Source organism: Dipteris shenzhenensis, chromosome 2 (genome assembly GCF_047967505.1).
Source record: "Dipteris shenzhenensis isolate YYH24624 ecotype China chromosome 2, Dip_SZ_1.0, whole genome shotgun sequence".
NCBI lineage: Eukaryota > Viridiplantae > Streptophyta > Polypodiopsida > Gleicheniales > Dipteridaceae > Dipteris > Dipteris shenzhenensis.
The window spans coordinates 23604879-23610616 of NC_141597.1; the positions used below are offsets into that span (position 1 = coordinate 23604879).

Genomic DNA, 5738 nt, shown 5'->3' on the forward strand with positions numbered 1-5738 from the left:
TCCTCCCTCGTTTCCCCTTCAATGGCCTCTCCCCTTCTCCCTACTCTTCTCTTCCTTCCCCTCCTCTCTTCCATCGCCTCTCTTCTCCTTTTGTACCATCCTTGCTTCTTCCATTGGCCATGGCCTCCCTCTCCTTCCCAAAAGATTATTTTACCCTTTGTCATCTCTCTCAATTTCTCTTTTTTAAATATTTAAGAAAAGCAAACATGAATATAAATTCTTCATACCTAGGTAAGCTGGGTGAAGGTTTTGTAGATAGCATGTAGACTCTCCTAGATTCTTCCTCTTGCTCCTTCTTGCTTTTTGCTCCAATTGATTGAGATAAGAATGAATGAAGGGAAGAAAGCCTTTTTCTACTTTTTAAGGGCAAATTAATATTTTCCTTTTGTACCCTTCTTTTTCCTTTTCATTTTCTTTCTTTTCACCAGTCTTTTTTCTTTTCCTTTCCTTTTACCCTTCTCTTTCTTTTTCATTAATAAATATCATACTAAGTGCAATTGTTTTCATAGTAATTATACTCAATTGTTTTCATAATAATTATACTCAATTGTTTTCATAATAAACACGTTTTTTTTGAAACTACTTGTAAGAAAACAATACATCTGTGCTCAACAGATAACAGGATCTCGTACGCAAGAGAGAAAAGCAAAAAGTATGGAGAATAAAAAATTTGATTACTATAGAACTGATGCAATAGATGGCGCTTCCTCCCAGTCGTGTGCTCCTGTGAAGGAAGCTTCGATGGCATGCTAGAAACAGTAGAGGACGGAGGCTGGATGCTAAGGAATCAGGATTGCTATAGTCAGTGATAAAATGGGCTTCACGGGCTTACTCTTATATAGCCACCAGTCATAGTCAGTTAGGCTCAATTAGTGACTGACCCAATCTACCCAAAATGATCGACTAGGGGTTGTCTCGAAATAGGCCACCGACCACATGATAGAACCGGTGCACAAAATAGAGAAACTAACCTACAGTCTCCGTTCAAGCTAGAGCTATCCGAGATCATCTGGGGCTCCAAACGGGGCCCCGCAACTCGAGAGTGGGCTGTTTTGGGAAATGCTCCATCTACCCTCAGTGCGGTCAGTCATGGGATGCCTTTCCGCACTTGCATGTAGCCTAGTTGGCAGTGTGCCAACTCTGTCTAGCCATCAGGCCACATATGGCCCCATCTAGTGTCCAAATCAGGACCTACCAGATAACCGAGCTACTCAAATGCCTTCTCCTTATATGGGGGGCTTACAAGTAGAGTTAGTTGGTTTCCACGTAGTTACATGAGAGTGGAGCATTGATATCTAACACCCGCCCTCAATGTCCACCCGCATGTCCACCCGCAAATGAACTTACTTTTTCGGCCCAATGCCAAGTCAATGAAGATGCCTCTCCAGCAAGTCTCTTCCAAGAGCCTTCGTGAAGATGTCCGCAGCATTCTCTATAGTCGGATAGTACACCAAGTTGACCTCTCCATCCATGATGAGCTTGTGTACAAAGTAATATTGAATCTCAATGCATGAGCAAGGTCAGTATATAAAATGTTATGCATAAGTTAGGAGCTTTCAACAATTTAGATGCTTATTTAATTGATTTTGTCTTGGTGTAGTGTACTATCTTCAATGCTATATGCTGTGAGGGCAAGTATTTTCGGACACAACGGATTGATGATAAGAGAAACACACAATATTGCGGCATCATTGCTAGCTTTGAGGGAGCTAATGGAGCCATGGATGATTATTGTGGCATAATCCAAGATATTATTAAGCTTGACTTTCGATGCTTCTTTGTGTATGTTTTGGATGTCAAGTGGTTTAAGGACGTGGTGGAAAGAGGCCCTAATGCAACAATCAAACACCATGCAAGTGGCTTTGTAACTATTCACTCCACAAAGTTTTGACAAAGTAAGAAGGACACACTAGTACTACCGCAACCATGTGAATCGGTATTTTATACACATATAAAAATAATCACTTTTAAATATTTGATACCTTTGATGCAAGGAAAATAACATGATTGTATTTGTGTTTGAATTAGGTTGTCTATCAACCAATGGTGGATAATAATAGGTGGTGGCATGCCATACCTATTACACCATGTTCCAAAGTGATGTATAGTATATTTACTAATATGAAGCATATGGAAGATGATCATGGCCATGGAGGTTATAATGACCATGATACGAGAGAGGAGGATGATCATGAGATAGGAGATATAGATATTGAGGCCATTACCCCCATGAGGATGAGCCTACCATTGATGATGCTAATTTCGATGAGCACATGAGTAGCACAAGTAGTAGTGGGCTGAATGTATTTGTAGATCTCAACATTGGTTTGGATTTTAAAGTAGATAGTTTGGCAAGGGTTAATCTCATTAAAGATGAGATCGAACCGTTGCCCATCATTGATATTGACAAAACTATTTTACATATTGTCTCATTCTCATCACCTCACTTAATTTTTGTATATGTGGGTTTGCCAAAAAGCATTGATATTTTTATTAAAATTATGTGTTTGGTAATCATGGGCAATGTTTGGAAAGCAGTGATGCACATTTATCAGCTTGCACCAAAATATCACTTTTTGTATTCTCTGTTCTACGTTTGTAAAGGCATCTAAATCCGTGTCTAAATCACAGTGCAAATGCACGAATAGATGCGCAAATAAACACGCTATTAGATCCGCTAATAGACATACTTATAGACATGCCTATATTTTCACTATTCTAGCTATGCTTATAGACGCATCTACTATTTTGTGCATCTATCAAGCGTGTCTATAGTTGCTTTGTCTTTTGAGATGCAATTCACTAAGTTCCCAAGAAAACAAGTTCCCTCACTTCAGGAAGGATAGAGTTCAATCCACAATGACATATAAAGGATGCCAAGAGAAATTTCTTAGCTCATTGCACATTTGAGGAAATAGATGTTCAGCACTATGCCTATGCTTGTAATGAGCATTCTAGAGAGGCATACAACAAAGGAGAAATTACTTATGACACCTCCACAAATGTGTCTCAATTCCATTACTATTTTGCATGCATTTGTATCTTCAACAACGAGGAAAAATATTTGATTGAGTCCGAAAGACTTAATCATGACATCCATGCACTACAAAAGATCACCTCCAGTTCAGAGATGTTGCTCAAAGCTAGGACCATATGGAGAACTTTTAATTCTCCTGTGACCACTCTCCAAAGAACTACTACTAAAGTAAAAGCAGATAATCTTGTTGACTTCTACACATGCTTGAGTGTGATTGTACCAAGGGGAAAGTAGGAAAGAACAGAGGCGATGACAAGCTTTAAGATAGTAAGGGATAGGTATCAAGACTACACAAGCATACTTTTCCATAGTGATGAAGTTTTTCATCAGATACAAGAAGTATGACTTGCATGTGAGAAGGGAGATGTTACATATGAGGCTTCATCATTGATTAAAGACAAGGCAAAGAAGAATGAGAAAAAAGAGAACGGCTCGGATGTGGAGGCCTATAAGAAACTTGCCAGACAAATACGCAAGTCTTGCTATAGAGAAATTAATGTCCAAAGAATGGTTTTTTGGCAAAAGGGATAAAGATCATTGCATGGAAGATTGCATCATCCAGTAGGTCAAGCATGATGCAGTAAGAGTGCGATTGAATATTTGATGGCATAAAAAAATATTCCAATTCGCCAATGTAAAGTTGAGTATAGTACTGTGAGGCAGATGGCATTAGCTTTACCGTTGGCTAAACAGAAGGCTTGGGCACACAAATGGGTGAAGGTAGAAGAGGATGGATCTGAAATTACTCCTTCTATGGTGAATGACATTCCAAAAAATCTGCATGCATATGCACAAAAAACCATTTTGGCATTAAAGCTGAGTGGAGGCAAATGGGAATCAAGGTAACAAGGGACCTCCAGAATTAATGCTAATGTTTTGCAGAATATGGCACTTTGGCGAAGGAAGCGATCAATGTTGCCGCGCATTGTTTGTTCATGCTGCTGAAGTGCTCGGATCATGGCGCCTTGGATAGTCCATTCTACACCAGAGTAGGATTCGATCATTGGCCAATTAATGACTCGATCTTCAGCCAAAGTGTGTATGTTGGCTTCCCATCTTTTACGCCGTGGAACTGCATAGATCTTGGGATGGGTTCTGAGACATGGAGGTGCCCGTAAGTACTCCTTTAAGAAGCTTACATCAAAGAGCTTGGGACGGCGCCAATCAGGTTGTGGATCCAATTTGCTAATCCAAGCTTCACTTATTTGGTGCTGACGATAGTCTCAAGTGCTTGGAATACCAATGTAGACTCAACACAATGCCCCAAGAGTCCATGCTTCCTTGCACTGCACGTCCAAAAGCATGTCCTAACCTTGCAACCCTTCTCCCCTCTCCTCCAACCCTGCAACCCATCCTCTCCCTCTCCTCCTCCCTCCTCCCTCCTCCTCCTCCCTCCTCCTCCTCCTCCTCCTCCTCCTCCTCCTCCTCCTCCTCCCTCCTCCTCCTCCTCTCTCCTCCCTCTCCCTCCTCCTCTTCCCTCCTCCTCCTTCCTCCTCTCTCTCTTACTTCACCCATGCTCTTACACCTTCTTCCTCTCCCACTCCTATGCTTTCCTAAACCCTTAACTCAATGATCTACGAGGGAGACGAGTTCTCCACCATGTACTTTACTCTGAACCTTGGATCCTCCTCCTAACCCTGAACTCCTTCTATACCTTGGAACCTCCTTCTGAACCCTGGAACTCTTTCTAACCCTGAACTCTTTCTAAACCCTGGAACCTCCTTCTGAACCCTTAAACTCCTCCTAAACCCTACAACCCCCAATGGAGGCGGAAGCCTTCATTACCCCAACAACAATGGTTTACGTGCCTTTTACACATGCTTGCATTATGTTTACTCACCACACTTAAGCCTACGTCTCTCACCGGAACACGACTCGAGGTCCTAAGCTACATATATACTACAACGACAATTCCAATATATCTGTAGGTGACAAAAAGCCTCGGAACCCTGCAACATAGGATACCAAGCTCTTCCTACGGAAGCGGTAGGAAAGACCCAACATTTGGCGCCGTTGCCGGGGAACGAACCCGGGTCACCCGCGTGACAGGCGGGAATACTTACCACTATACTACAACGACGATTCCAATATATCTGTAGGTGACAAAAAGCCTCGGAACCCTGTAACATAGGATACCAAGCTCTTCCTACGGAAGCGGTAGGAAAGACCCAACATTTGTAACAACTTTGTGTAACAACTTTGTGTTACATCTTCTACATGAAGAGAGAGAATGTGTTATGACTTTGTGACACAACTTTGTGTTACAACTTTGTGATACGACTTTGTGTTACATGCAGAGAGGGAAGCTCTCCAACTTGTATAAATACCCCATAATGGAATGAAGCCCAGACTCTTGGGGCATTGTGTTGAGTCTACATTGGTATTCCAAGCATTTGTCTCAAGTGTCCATGCTTCCTTGCACTGCACGTCCAAAAGCATGTCCTAACCTTGCAACCCTTCTCCCCTCTCCTCCAACCCTGCAACCCATCCTCTCCCTCTCCTCCTCCCTCCTCCCTCCTCCTCCTCCCTCCTCCTCCTCCTCCTCCTCCTCCTCCTCCTCCCTCCTCCTAACCCTGAACTCCTTCTATACCTTGGAACCTCCTTCTGAACCCTGGAACTCTTTCTAACCCTGAACTCTTTCTAAACCCTGGAACCTCCTTCTGAACCCTTAAACTCCTCCTAAACCCTACAACCCCCAATG

General features: G+C 42.3%; 1 non-coding gene across 1 annotated transcript; it reads right to left on the reverse strand.

Annotated features, from left to right (window-relative positions):
* Positions 1 to 5045: 5045 nt before the first annotated feature.
* TRNAD-GUC (transfer RNA aspartic acid (anticodon GUC)) lies at positions 5046 to 5117 on the reverse strand. Its single transcript has one exon. It is a non-coding gene; the product is annotated as a tRNA-Asp (tRNA).
* Between the last annotated feature and the right edge of the window lie 621 nt (positions 5118 to 5738).